Source organism: Phalacrocorax carbo, chromosome 22 (genome assembly GCF_963921805.1).
Source record: "Phalacrocorax carbo chromosome 22, bPhaCar2.1, whole genome shotgun sequence".
Classification (NCBI taxonomy): Eukaryota; Metazoa; Chordata; class Aves; order Suliformes; family Phalacrocoracidae; genus Phalacrocorax; species Phalacrocorax carbo.
The window spans coordinates 2537554-2552620 of NC_087534.1; the positions used below are offsets into that span (position 1 = coordinate 2537554).

General features: G+C 52.4%; 1 protein-coding gene across 4 annotated transcripts in view; it reads left to right on the forward strand.

The window, feature by feature from the left end:
• Positions 1–3341: 3341 nt before the first annotated feature.
• NFYC (nuclear transcription factor Y subunit gamma) overlaps positions 3342–15067 on the forward strand; it is a 36661-nt gene continuing 24935 nt past the window's right edge. Inside the window, exon 1 of one of the 4 annotated variants that reach the window (XM_064471593.1) lies at positions 3342–3513. The gene's annotated coding sequence lies outside the window, so the exon portion shown is untranslated. Of the gene's footprint in view, positions 3525–7596; positions 7793–15067 lie in introns of those variants that run through there. The other 3 variants (XM_064471592.1, XM_064471595.1, XM_064471594.1) reach the window with 3 other exon arrangements.

Here is a 15067-nt window from a genome sequence, read left to right on the forward strand (position 1 = left end):
AGCTGGTTGGTCTGACAGCTGTGCCTGGCAGCAAAGTCAGCAGCAGTGCCGGCTAATTGATTTATAAACGAGTCTTTTTGAAGAGGGGCCGTACAGCGTTACATATCATCACCCTCAAACGGTACAACAAAAGGAGGCTAGCTTAGAAGTTGTGAGAATTTTTTTAAAAAAAGGAAAAAACAAAAACCAACAACCTAACTGTATCATGACTTTTATTTCTCTTGGCTGCCTTGCAAGTGCCCCGAGATCATGAAGTCGCAAGACTTTCAATAAAACCACAGGAATTTGCTGCAAGATATCTCCCACTCCGGTGCCAACACGTAGTCTTCAGGGCAGCCAAGCTCTGAAGCTGCAGCGTGCGCAGAAATTTGTCCCATTTCCTACATTTGGGCAAATGTCACGCAACAGAAACCACAAGATCCAAAGTGTCTGCGTTTGCAGGATGCAGGAGGGATTTTTCTCCTCTCTTGCACAGGGTGCAGAGCCCATGCAGCGAACCGCCAGACCAGGAGCTCCACAGAAAGGGTGAGGGTGAGCGTAGCAGCTACGCGGGACCTGACTTTGCCATCTCAGGTGAAATTTAAAGCACCAGACAGGCAAATCCTCTTTCTAGTTGTAAATAGGATGCAAACGATTTGGGCACCAGAAAGACAATAAGGAGGCAAAGATGGAGACCCTTTTCAGGATGCAATTTTCATGGGAAAAATACTGAAGCGTGAGTCACGCCTCAGTGTAACGTGTCCCTGAGCCAGAAAAGCAGTCCCTGGGAAACGAGTTAGCTGGCTGAACTGGAGCACAGACTTTTGCTTGATTTGGCTCCAGCTCGGGTAGGACAGTAAGCAGAAAGTTACCCTGCGATGATAGATCAGAGGCCTGTGCGAAGGGTGTTGGACAGCTCAGGGAGGTTTAATTTGGACAGCTCTCAGGGCTGTGACAGGCAGGGCTGGAAACCTCCCTGGGTGAGCCAAGGAGCTACAGAAGAGCAACTCCTCCACCGCAGCTGGGCGGCTGGGGGATCACGGGATCCCAGAATGGCAGGGGCTGGAAGGGACCTCTGGAGCTCACCCCATCCCACCCCTGCTGGAGCAGGCACCCCCAGAGCAGGGGCACAGGGCCGCGTCCAGGCGGGGTGTGAATGTCTCCAGGGAAGGGACCCCACAGCCTCTCTGGGCAGCCTGTGCCCCTGCTCTGGCACCCGCACAGGGAAGGGGTTTGTCCTCATGTTCAGGGGGAACTTCCCGTGTTCCAGCTTGTGCCCGTGGCCCCTTGGCCTGGCGTTGGGCACCACTGAGAAGAGCCCGGCCCCATCCCCCTGACTCCCACCCTTCAGATATTTATAGGTATTTATGAAATCCCCCCCAGCCTTCTCTTCTCCAGGCTGAACAAGCCCAGGTCTCTCAGCCTTTCCTCACAAGGGAGATGCTCCAGCCCCTGATCGTCTCTGTAACTCTCTGCTGGACTCTCTCCAGCAGTTCCCTGTCCTGAAACTGGGGGGCCCAGAACTGGACACAGCACTCCTGATATGGCCTCACTGGGGCAGAGAAGAGGGGGATGATAACCTCCCTCGCCCTGCTGGCCACAAGGCCTGCTTCTCATGCAGCCCAGGCCTCCGTTACCCTTCCTGCCCACAAGGGCCCGGTGGTGGCTCAGGGTCACCTCGCTGCCCCCCAGCACCCCCAGGGCCTCTCAGCAGAGCCGCTCTCCAGCAGGTCCCCCCCAGCCTGTGCTGGTGCAGGGGGTTGTTCCTCCCCAGGGGCAGGACCCTGCACTGGCTCTTGTTGAATTCCATGAGGTTCCCCTGGGCCCAGCTCTCCAGCCTGCCCAGCTCTCATGGGGTGGCAGCACAGCCCTCCGGCGTATCAGCCGCTCCTCCCAGCTTGGTATCGTCAGAGAGAGCTCTGCCTGCGAGCCCCAGCAGCAGGGTCCTGGGAGGTCCCTTGGCCATGATCCCTGCTCAGGGAGAGCCAGAACCTGAGCCAAGGAGCTCAGGAATGGGGAGCAGCAGCGACAGCTTCCTTTAACACCCCAGGTGAGAGCGGGAGCGAGGCAGCGGGCTCCCAACCCAGGGGACAGCCCCGCACTGGCCTCGGCCCTGCTGCAGCCCAGGCCTGCTTGTCACTGAAAACCAGGAATAAAACTCCTTAACACCAGGTGTATTAAAGAGCAGGTGTTACTGTATTTGGCACCGGGTGCAAGGCGGAATATTTCCACAAATCCAGCACCCCTACTGGAGTTCACTGACACTTATACATGGCAGGTCACACACCATGCCCCTCTCACACCTCATCGTTGACCTGACTGAGCATCCCCTTCTTCCGTTGGTATCTTTTGGGCTTTAATTTAAAGCTACAGTGTGGTTATAATTCACTGCGCATGCTCACGAGGAGTGGGGGGGTGGTCCTTTCGTCCCTCAATTGAGTCAGTGGTCACAATCTTCCCCTGCCAGAACTACCTTTCCCCAGTTCCCGACTCCCACTGCCTTCATTGTTTAATGGCTGTGGCATCCCTCGATCTTCCCTGCGGGAGGGCGTTCCTTTTTGTTATCGGTTCTTGAAGTTTCTCAGCTCGTGAACCTCGAATTCCTCTCACAAGTTGGCTCACTGACTCGTCTGTACTTCTCAGGATGTGGGTTTAGGTTAATAACGGCTCAAACTGCAAGTTTAACCCTTTAGTTATTTACAATAATTCCACCCCTTTGAAACTTTCAAGATTGTCTTGGAAGTCTCACTTTTTAAATTTCATTCGTAATAATGTATTTTCCGCCTAGGATCACAGAAATTTGCTAACCATCAGGTGATTGAAGGAACACATGGTACCATAATACAACATAATATACACACTACTACTGTTATTACTATGGTTATAAACAGTACTTTGAGCCAGTGTAAATTTGGGAGCTGGGACGTAAGCCAAGCCCACCAAGACGTTTATTTTGTTTTTCCCCATTCCCGCACAGCTCTTTCAATCGATGATATTCCCGATTGTTGGATTTTAAATCCATCTTCAATGTAACTGTAATTTTCCTTCCCTATTACAGCCCAAGTGCCTCCTAACTTAGTGACTGGCTAACAGGTCATCTAAGGCCACTCTGAGCCCAGGCCGGTCTAGGCCGGGGACTTCCTGGGCCAGGCCTTGCCGCACCCAGGGGCCTGGCTCCCGTCGAGGCACGGCGGGCACCGGCGGCCCCTCACGGCGAGGCGAGGCGAGGCGAGGCGAGGCGCGGCGCGGCTCCCGCCCCTCCCGGCCTGCCGGAGCCTCCCGCCGCTCCTCAGCGGAACTCTCGCGAGATGGGCGCCGGGTCATGCGCCTGCGCCGTGGCGCAGCCCAAGGGAAAGGGGCGGAGCCTCCGCACCGCCGCCTCACGGATCCGCCGCCATCTTGTTTCTCGGCCGCTGGGCGCTCGGCTCTGCTCCGGCCGGCCCCCTCCCCCTCCTTCCCGCCTCTCGCCGGTCGGGCCGGAGGCAGCGCGGGCGCCGGGCGGAGGAGGCGGAGGTGGCGGCGCCGGCCGCCCCGGTGAGTGCGCGGTGAGCGGGAGGAGTTCGGCGGCCCGTGAGGGGGCGCGGGGCGGGGGCGGCCCGAGGGGTTCCCCCCCGCTCCCCTCCGCCTTCGGTAGCCCCGCTCCGATTGGCGGGGCCGCGGCGCACCCGCTGATTGGTCCGCGCCGGGGGAGGCGGGTGAAGGGAGCTGCGGGCTGATTGGCCGCCCGGGAGCGGACCGGGGAGAGGACAGGAAACCGAACCGTTTCCCCGCGCGGCCCGGGGTGGGGGAGGGGCGCGCTCGAAGCTCCCGCTGCGGGGAGCGGGCGGGCTCGCCCGGCCGGCAGGGAGCGAGGGAGGCCTGAGCGGCCCTTGTGCCGGCGGAGCAGCTGGGACAGGCGGGCAGCGCCTGGGGCAGGTGCTACCTGACGGCCGGCGGGCAGGGCAGGGCGCGGGAGGCCTTCCCGGTGCCGTCCCGGGCGGCGGCGGAGGCCCGGTCTGCTGGCCCCCCAGAGGGGGTTTGCTGCGGGAGGGGTCCGTTTCACCTACCGGTGATGCTATATTTTATCGATCTTTGGTGGGGTGGTTCTGCCCAGGCCGTAAGGGGCTTCTCCAGAGCCTGGCCCAGGTCACTGAGGTGCTGGAGCGTGTTCAGAGAAGGGCAGCGGGGCTGGGGCAGGGTCTGGAGCACAAGTGTGCTGGGGAGCGGCTGGGGGAGCTGGGGGGGGGGTTGCCTGGAGAAGAGGAGGCTGAGGGGAGCCCTTCTCGCTCTCTGCAGCTGCCTGAGAGGGGCTGGAGTGAGGGGGGGGTTAGTCTGTTCTCCCAAGTCACCAGTGACAGGATGAGAGGAAACGGCCTCAAGCTGCATCAGGGGAGGTTTAGACTGGATATTAGGAAAGATTTCTTCACTGCAAGAGCGGTCAGGCCCTGGCACAGGCTGCCCAGAGAGGTGGGGGAGTCACCGTCCCTGGGGGTGTTCAAAGAACATGCAGATGTGGCACTTGGGGACATGGTTTAGGAGGCCTGGGGGTGTTGGGTTGGGGGTTGGACTTGATGATCCCAGAGGTCTTTTCCAACTTTATTGACTATGAAGAGGGGTAGGACCCGAGCCAGGCTGCGAAGCCATTGGACATAATTCTTGGGTCTGTGGTGAATATCTGAGGAATTGTTTAAGCTCTGCTCCAAACCCAAGGGAACCAAGAGCTGTGAAAATAAGTGCATGTAAATACAGTCTCCCTAGATTCTGCTTTTTCCTGAGTTGGGACAATGAAACAAATGCCCCCCCCAACCCCCGAAGAAGAAACAGTAGTGCTGGCCACTTCTTCTGGAATGTGACTCTTCATATTGCCTTTTGAGACACTCATCGAGTAGAGTGTTCTCCACGTACTTAGGAATAAATACTTTTTCTCTGTCTCAATAGCTGTCTGAGTACGTGCAATTAAAAGGAAAGTCTCCACTGGCTTCACTTGTGATGCAAAGCAAACAGCCCGCAAGCATGTGGTTAACTTTTCCTCTAGTCCTACATCCAGAAAATAGATCTCCTGGGTCATCAAACATCGTTTTCTGCTGTTGCCCTTGGCAACGTCACGTGTCTTTTCTTAGACTTACCCGTGCCCTTCTTAAATTAGGTTATGTTTTTGGACTAGGCTACTCCTGCTGGATCTGTGTTTGTCTTCAGTTGAGCCATGTGCTGGTACGGGCCTAAACTTACCTGGGCCCAGCTTACCATCCCTTAGGCATTGGTCATCATGGTGACAGCCTGATACAGTCTTGCTTCTGGCATCGCATGCTCCGCTGTAACCATGTTGGTTTTCATGTTGCCGGTACGAGGGCTCGTTTGAGACGCTGGCTTGTGCGGGAGCTCGTGGCCCTCGGGCTGCTGTGACTGTGCCGAGCGGAGGATTCGGCCAGGTTTTGGGATGAACACGGAGTTCTTGGTCAAAGCAAAAAGCGGTGCCTTAAGCCAGACCTTGGAAGGCCCCACACAGTGCAGGGAGCTGTTCCCTCTGAGCGAGGATTGCAATCAGGTGTAACCGCAGCGGTGCTCAGGTTGCTGCGGGTTGGCCAGGTGACCTTGAGCCAGTGATTTATCCTGCACGGCCAACCTGTTCCCTCTCGTTATTCCATACTTTATAAAGATAAGTCGTATTTGTCAGCGTACATTCTCACGCCATACGTGAATAATGATCGGTGACGCTTTCTCAGAAGTGCCGCAACCTGCAGAATGCAGCGAGAGATGACAGCTCCTGCGTTAAGAGCGTTCCTTTCTCCTTGTGTCTTCCCAGTAGCTTTGTAGTTAAATCTTTCAAGTGGGATTTCAGCAATTCCAGAGTGTTGGCTTAACTGCCCCCTGTAATTTCAGAGCAAGAACGGCAGCAATGATTGAAATAAACCCTTATCTGCAGGGGTTCCCAAAATTCATTTGTTAGTTTGTTCCCCCCCCAGTCAGGAAGACTTATTAAATACCATGAGAGCAGTGGCTGTGCCGTGTCGTGCCCGTGTGCGGGAGGGGTTCTCGCTCTGGAGGTGATGGCGCCGTGTCTCGGGATGGGAAGGCAGTGGGGGATGAGTTTGGGCAGTCATTACCACTTGAAATACCAGCGAGGCATTCCTCTCCTCTGCAGGAAAGGCAGTGGGCTGTTTCGGGTTTGTTTTGCATACCGCCTGAAAGTACCTTGCATACCTCTAACAGTGAGCATACCACAGCTCGGAGGCCCTTGCTTTTATCTGAGGAATGACAGGGGAAGAGAACGAAGCATTGCAAAGTATTACTTTTTTAAGACACATTTTAATTAATAAATCACTGGGAAGATCTGTTTTTAAGTTAATCCCCCCATGCTATCTGATTCAAACTAAATCTGCAAGACTAGTAGAGCAATGGCCGCGCTTTGTAATATTTTTTCCCTCTGCTGTTCTGTATGTCATCCCGTGAGCACGTTATTTTCAAGCAGTAAATCCTATCTTGGAACGCGGCTTGAATTCCATTGGGGTGTTGGTGACACCTTGCTGGAAGTTGCGTGTCTGCATAGGTTAAAGTATCGTCTGCCCTTGCTAAACGCACTCTTCCCCACTTTTGGTCTGGTCTGAGAGCTACCGAAGTGTTCTTGGAGGCTCCGGGGACGGCACTGCGGGCAAAGCGAGGCTGGCGGGATGTTATATGCACAGGTACAGCTGTGAAGGGGAATCTTTGGCGGGAGCTCTGCTGGAGCTCGCTCCGCTTACGGGGGTGTTCTGCGGGGAGGAACCTGGGAGGTGTCTGGCCTGCTGAGGGGGGTCCGGGCCTGCGGCTGGAGGGCGGCCGTCTGCTAAACTGGGGAGTTTATCACTCTGAAAAGCAGGCTTTTATTCAACTCCTGGGTTATTTAATCTCACATCCGAGCACGCGCGTGTTTGATCCGGGTCACCCCGAGCGTCCTCAGCAGATTCGAGGTGGGAAGGGCCACCAGACGTTAACTGCAGGTCTTTTGGTGCGCATCCACCGTCCCCGTGTGCGGGGTGTTCCCCTCACGGGGAACGACCCTGCAAAAGCCTGCTCAGGCGAGAAGAGCTCCGCGCTCCGCCCTCCACCCCCAGGTCGCTGCGGCTGCACCAGCAGCCCCGCGCCGCCCTCCCCTCGCACCCACAGCCCGGGAGGGGAGTCCCCCGCTGCAACCGGGGTGTCCCGGCCCCGTAGAGGCTGGTGCAGGGTGTGCAAATCCCCCCCCTTTTTTTCCCCGTGTGCATCCGTGTGCAAGCACGGCCGCCCCGCGCGCACGCGCCCGCCGGCACGCGCAGCCCGGCCGCAGCCCGCGCGCTTCCCCGTGACCCGCCGGCTTGTGTGTTGGGAGGGGGAGGTATCTGGACTGACAGTTGCGCGGACCAATCGGCAGCCAGCCCACGGTCGCTCCGTCTTTTTGAATGGGACGTCAGCGGCCAATAGGAGCCGCCGAGGCGGGCGCTGAGGGACGGCCGCCGCGTTGCGGAGGGGGGCGGCGGGCGCCGCTCTGACCCCTGCGCCGCCTCTCAAGGTAACTTTAAAACAGGAAGTGGACGGCGAGGTTGCGCCGCCGGCGGCAGCCAATAGGAGCGCGGGGCCGCGCCCCCCCCAGGCGGAGCGCAGCCAATAGGCGCGGGCGGGCCGGGGAGGGCGGGCGCAGCAGGGTAGGCTGAGCGGCGGCTGTTAAAGGGGCCGGCGGCCCGGTCCGGCGGGGACGCGGAGTCCCGGCAGGCAGCGGTCAGCTCAAAGACAAAGGGATGGCGGGGAGCCCTGGGGGCCGCCGCCCCCCGCCGCAGCCGCCCCCCGGCCGGCGGGCAGAGTCTGTGGCAGCCGCAGCCCGGTGAGTTGATGGCGGTGGTTGGGGGGGGTGGCCGGGCCCGGCCCGGTGGCGGGGGAGCGGGCCCCGGCGGTGGAGGCTGACCGCCTGTCCGCGGCCTGCCCGGCCGTGGGCGGCGGGAGGATGAGGATGAGGATGGGGGGGGGGGGCGGCGCAGCCCTGGGGGGCGGCGGGAGGTGCCTGGGGGGTAGCGGCGGGGGCTTGGGGCTGAGCCCCTGCGGCGGCGGGTACGGCCGGGGACGCCACGCCCAGCCCGGGGGGCGCCGCCGGGGCCGGGAACCGGAGCGGCGGGGGGTTGCAGAAAATGGCAGCGCCTCCCACCCCCTCACCCCCCCGCCCCGGGGCCGCCGCCGAGCCGTGGGGGCTTCCCGGGGACGCGCTTGGCCGGGGCTGCCCGGCGAGCCGGGAACCGGCACCCCCCATGAAGGTGGCTCCTGGGGGGCGGCGCAGCCCCCGGCACCCCCAAACCGCCGGCCAAACTCCTGACAAGTATAAGCAGCCCTTTGTTTTCCCTTTTTATTTGCAAATAAGCACTGAAGGTCATCGGAGCCCCGCAGCCCAGCGGTGACAGGCGGAGGAACGGGGGGAGAGTCCCTCTTAGCCTGTGAGTTTCCCAGCACAAAGGGCTTTCTTGGCTCTCCCGGTGACACCCCGAGCCCCGGCCGGGCTGGGCCCCGGCACGGCTCTCGCCGTCGGAGCGGTGCTGCAGCTAAAGTTGCTGGAGCTAGGCCTTCCTTCGCTAGCACGAGTGACCTTGAAATACCACTGCTCCGAGTTTCGAGAATGAAGGACAAAGTTTGTTTATGGTGCTTTGTGCCGGGAGGGGAAAAAAAAGAGAATCAAAGTTGAAAAATGAAGCTGCTCCCCATGGCAGAGGGCATCGAGGACACGGAGAATAGTTTGTAGATTAGAATTAAAGTTAGTTTTTAGCGAGGGCTCAAATCACATTGCAGACATTCCTTCTGCTCCACTCCTACCGAGAGATGCTAAATGTTGCTATTACTGTCCCTGCCTTCTCAGCGACGAACTGGGTGACGCGGCTCAAGTGTTCTCAGCACTGCTGTTATCTTTTTTTTTTTTCCCCCTTAATTGCTAATTGTTGACCTTAAAAATTCTGTTTTGAAAATCGGAGGTAATTACATTGTGCACCTTATTTTTGTAGGGATGTTAGAGGAGCGGGCCCTGTACACGAACCTGACCTGCACACGGGTGTCAGCTGCTAACAAAAGACTGCATCTTGGGGTTGCACTCCAATCTGGATGGTCTTTGAATTATTACAGCCTTCAAGTATGATTTTGGGTATTTTTAACTGAAATTAAGGCCGGTGAATGGCATCACCTTGTCTCAAGCAAAGGTTTTTCAACTTTCTGTGGCCTCTGGCATGTCATACTAGTTTCAATCTGAGAAGGGGGCAGAATGAGAAACGTCACCATAAATCATCTACTGCTAATGGTGGCTGCTCTGGTATGTTAGTGAAATAGCAGTAACTTCTGTAGCAGGCTGTCGGCCAGAATAGGGAGATTTACAGTGAGTGTGAAGGTCATTGTTAGCATCTTTAAGCAAAAAAGAGACATTTTAAGATTTTTTTTTTGCTGCAAAATTAGGACACCTTCAGCTGCTACCTGCTTTTAGGGGGGGCAGAAGGCGAGGGAATCTGCGGCTGCTGTAAGATTAAATAAGAAATCCTGCAGAGATCTTCATTACGCCCAGTGTTTATCATATTTCATTGCTTAAGCTTGCAGGAGGCTGTAGCTGCGTACGAATAAGTGCTGCTTGATCTTTCTAGGTCAAGAGCAGCAGGAAAATCTAAAGCTTTTGGTACCACTGTAAAGGGATTTATTAACAAATTATACCAGTTCCTGGCTCGCTCTTGCAGCGCCGTAAGGGGAAGGAAGGTTCTCGGGTCCAATTTTATGCTGTTAGTTGTGTCCTCTGTGCCCTGAAGGTCCCCTGGGCTTTCCTAGTAGTTTTACCCGCTGGAAATGCAGGTTCAGAAAACAGGCTCACATTTTTGTTCAAGGGACTTTTCCGTGCTTGTTTCTGGTACTAACTTACCTGAGAGTGCAAGTGGTGAAGGCTTAAAGGCCAAGTTTATTGTGGGAAATTGCTGTCCCTGGGTTGAGCACCGTGGTGGCTGGGGGGAGGCGGAGGAGGATGTCCTTTCATGCCAGTGTGTTTGGGTTTTGTTGTTGGGTTTGGTTGGGTTTTGGGTTTGTTTTTTTTTTTTAATCAGACTGGTATCTTGCATTTATGCAATGTAGCGTGGCATCTGTATTTTAATAGTGTGGGCACACGAAGTGGTTTCTTAATTTCAGGGCTTAGTGATCCGCCCATGTTGTAAGTGAATTAAATTTGTATGGTTGCTAACTTAAACTCTTTTATTATTATGTTTTGATAAAGAAGGCGGTTTACCTTATGTTTCAGAGGGTCAAAAAAGGTAGCGACTGTTACGAGGGGCACCAACAGCAAGATCAAACTTTGGGATACCTGCCAAAGCTTCCCAGGAGTTACAGGAAGTTTTTTTTTTTGTTTTTTTTGGTTTGTGCTCAAAAACTTAAGATTTTCTACATGCTGAGAGCTTACAGGGGGATTTTCTTCCGTTGTCTATTTATAACTTGCTTTGCTATTTGGTCACTTCCTGATAAATCAAAACAGGTCACTTTCAGTTGTCTTTTTTCACTCAGTGAAGGTGACCCAGAAGGGTTTAGATTTGCATGTTTATAATACAGGATCACTTTTTGAAAAATAAAAAATTTAAATAAAAAAAAATAGAGAGAAAGCCCTGATTAGACCACCCTGTCCGCCTATTGAGTAGTACAGGTTGTGCTGCATTTAAATGAAATCTGCTGATCTCAGGAGGCGAAAGGCTTATGCTTGTTTCTATGAAAATAATTATTTTTAACTTTTGCAAGGTGCCATTTGAGAATTTAACTCATAGGAGCTAGTAAAGAAAGTAATACAAACACTGAATATTGGAATAATCCCTATAGAAAAATAACCCTGCAGCCCCCTAAAAGCCTTACATTTATGTGACTTTTCTACCCGGAATCACCAAGTTTGCAGAAGACGTGCCCAGTTATAGGCTGGTACAGCCTTTCACTCGCCTTTAAAACCGTCACAAGTTCCTGTGAATAACTTATGTTTGTCATTCACGGTTTTCTAGGTTGTGTCTGCTGCTGCTGTCCTGCTGTGGTTTGGATCAGTCCTCCTGCCTTCCCCTCTAGCGGCGCGGTGGTGGCTGAGCCTAAAAACGCAGGAGAAGAGCAAAGAAACACGCAACGCTTAAGGTTGCATTAAAATTAAGTGTAACTTTGCCCTAAATGTGCTGCAGCATCTCTGTGTTAGCGCAGGATCAGATGACGGCTGTCTGCTCCAGCTGCTGCCTGGGTCCCGGTGCAGCCAGGAGGTTAATAGCAAGCACCCAATTTTAGCTTTTTCAGCCAGTTAAATTGTGTGGCCGGCAGAAGGATGAGAAAATGTGAGGGCACTTATAGGACTTTATTTATAGAAACTCTTAAGTTAATGCGGAATTATTTATAAATAATTCAAAATATTAAGGACTAACATGAAAACAAATAATAATAGTAATTCCCCAGGCTGAATGTCCATTTAATGCATACTGTCTGAGCAGGTGCTGTGCTTGTGCCCCAGAGCAGTAAACCTGGATGTTGCAGGATTGGAACTTGTGCTGCCTAAAGTGCAAAGGAAGAGAAACAGGGAAACCAGCCCAAATGCTGGTCAGGCCCCTCTCGCTTTTGTGAGCTGCTGGGGGCAGTGGTCCGAGGTGGTCTCTGCAGTGGGTGCCCGGGTGTTGAACTATCATGGGATTTTGGAATATTTTGAAGCACTTTCTGAATAGATTGAGCCTATCACTTAGTTATCACTGCTGATGCCAAAACAGTGCCTGTGGGCCTGGAAACATCCTTGTCGGATTTCAACTTTTACTTATATTAATACACCATATACTGTGTGTACTGTCACATACCCTGAATGTACGCAAGTACTTCAGTTTTGTGAGTACCTGATGCCACTATGCTTGTGAAATTTCCTTCCCTTGCAGTACGAGTCGGGGTGAAATGCCTCCTGCCCCTGAGAGCAAGGCACCGCCCAGTGTTTCTCACTAGGTATCTTTTTCCTATAAAAGTGCAAGCACACAACTATTCAAGACTGAGACCGTGTAATTTTTTTAAGGTGTGTTTGGTATCGCTTTTTTTACCTTCTTGTTACCCTCGTTAAGGGTACTGTTAATGGGAAGCGAGTAAGGTGCGTGTGTGGCAGGACTGGGAAGTACATTGTGAGCTGTGTAGTAGGGAGAAATGTAGTTTCTTTTAAACTTATAAAGTTGCAATACATAGCATCAATTTTAGGCTGGGTTGGTTGAGATCAAAGTTTGTAAGGTGAATTACACGACATGCAGTACTGTTTTGGTATGTGCCAACTGTTTCATCATGTGAAGTAGACTTGACTAACTTGAACGCACTTTACTTAAAAGAGTTTTTCCATTTCTGCTGGGTGTTTAATTTAGGAGCTGGAGAGGCAGCACGATTCATCTTAGACACTTGTTGTTATTTGCCTGGGAATTTTCTTCCTCTACTTCTTGCTCTGTGTGCTCGCCTGCCAAAATTGCACTGCAAAGAGCCACTGTTTAATAACGTTTAACTGTTGAAACACCAAATATCAAGTGTGGCCCTTGTGCTCTCTCTTTCAAAGAAGAAAGGAAAGTAAAATAACCAGTACAAACAATGATTCAGATTATTTTGTTTGCTTTACCTTTTTGAAAAAATTAGTCCTGTGCTTTTTTGCCTTTTTTTTTTTTCCCCCTGTGATCTTCTAATATTTGCAGCCTCATTTTTGCCTTGGTGCTGCACTGCGGAGAGGTCAGTTCTCTATTCTGCAGCGTGGTTCCTGGTGCCGTGCCGTGCTTCTGGGTTTCTGATACCAGCCTCTAGCATATTTATGTGTGGTCCCAAAACCCTGCCTGGCCTCGAATAAGGTCTGCATGTATCTTCAGTCTTCCTGTGCACAAACTAATGTGGACTGCTACTAGACAGAGCACTTTTAATGGTGGTGTTAGGTATGGAAACTCAATGCTTCTGTAAAAGCAGGCACTATTCCTGGTTGGGTTTGGTTTCTTTTCTCCTGAAGAAGTAAAGGCAACTGACAACCACCTGCCTGAGGCTGCAGCGTAGCATTGCACTAGCAGTTGCCTTTAACTGCTGGGTCACGCTGTCTTCTGTGTTAAGGTACAAACTCAATGCGGTTTCTCTGGGTGCTTGTGTGTGTGTTCAGTAAAATGCCTTTGCCGTGCATTGGCTGTGCTGTTGGACGTTCCCTTGCCTTGTGCAACTGAAGCAGCTTTGGAGGCTCGGCTCTCATTCCTGCCGGGCGTGTAGCACATGCCTTCCCGCAAGGCTATTCCCAGCTCAGTGCCTGGTGAAATATACTGGCTTGCTTGCAGTTTTTTGCAGCCCTCTGCAAGATCAGGGCTGTAATTTCATAACAAACAGGGTATCAGGAAGGTTATCTGGCCAATTTCTACTTTGCATGAATGAAGTTGGGGTGGTTACTCTGGCCCTGCCACCTCCCCTCCAGAGGAGCCGGCATCAGCTCTGCTGCTTGCGCTCTCTCCCTGCTGAGCGGGCAGTGGAACGGCAGGTGTTACCCCAGCGTGCCAAAACCCAGCTGCCGAGCGTCCGGGATGGGAGAAGGGAGGAGCAGAATTCCTCCTGGAGGTACTGGGGTGGAGAAGGGGAGAGTAGGAGGCACATCTGTGTGCATGATCGAGCAAAAACAGGGATTGCAACGCTCATAGTAGCAGATCAGCAATGGGAGTGGTGCAAAGCAGATTTGGCCCTGCTGTCTGCTGAAACCAAACTTTGCTGGTTTAACGAGTTGTCTGTTGTTGGAAGCGGTAATCCAGATCCTGCTGTCTGACTTCACGGTGTAAATCAAGTGCTGTACCTCGCATGAATGGAAACAGAAGTAATGCATTAGAGGTATGAGGGAGCTAATGTTCAAACGGTGCTTTGAAGATAGAATAAACTACTGCTAAATATTCATAGAAAGAAGGGCTAGACAGCACCTGAAGAGGTCATCTTGTTTCATTTTTTCTGCCCTGAGGCAAGATCAACTCAACTTAAACACCGTTTTGCAGCCTTCTCTTAAAAAATCTTTAGCAATAAATACTCAGTATCCTCCGTAGGTAATTTAGTGCAGCATTCAACTAGCCTGACTATTGTGTTCCATTTTAATCTTATCAAACCAGAGAAATCTGCAAATACGCACCTTATCCAACAGCCTAGAATGATTCTCCCATCAGCCAAAATTGACCACTTATGGTGCCGGCTATAGGCTTAGAGGATTGTCTGTATGTAATACCGCAAGAGGGAACGGATAAAAATAAAACTGAGGAATTGCAAAAGTTTCTTATAATAGCACGTTGGAAGGAAGCGCTTGTGTTTTGAATTACACTGGTTTTACTGAAAGCCTCTTGAAATTGTTTTTAAAAAGTTGAAAGGTTATGTTCTCGTCAAGAGCAGAACTTCAGACTTTCCTAACTTTGTGGTCGTCACCTTTTTCCGCTACTTGAAAGGCTGCCTTAGATCTTATAGCACTACTTAATAGAAATTGAAGAGAGTTCCCGTATCTTTTGGATAAATAACTTCAGTATTAAACTTGGAAGTCTGAGACTTCTGATTTTGGCCTATAGTTTAGGTATAACTTTATTCATAATTTGTGCATAATGATAGAAGTTTTTATGCTTTAATAATGACAGCGTCGTTACTGCTGTGATATGCCGAAATAATTGTTCTGTGTATGTAATGCTATGGATTATATAGTCAATTATGTTTAATCTTTAAAGTGTTCCCACTTCCTTTTTATTATGAGTATTGGGTTTTGTTCAAAGTTGATCTTGTGTCCAAGAAAACATCGTATAAATCCCTTTAAATGTGGTGTTCCCCCTCCTCCCCCCGGCACTTGTGTGGGTAACGTCTTACAGGCAAAGCCTTTGCTCTCTTGTTGGCATACCAAAACGTGGAAAGGAGGCCCAACGGGATGCGTACATTGAAGCGACTCTTCCTTTCAAAGGGCGTTTGGCACACGTAGTGATGGCAGCACATGCCAGCCTGGCTCTTTCCAAGCCCTATTCCCATTCACTGTTTTTTCCTCATGGAATTGTTCAAAACATCAAGAGCCAAAGGCTTGTGTGTCGTAACCCTGATCCTTGCGGGCTACGGCTTGTGTCTTTGCTTTTGCTTCGGCAGGGCCAGGCACAAA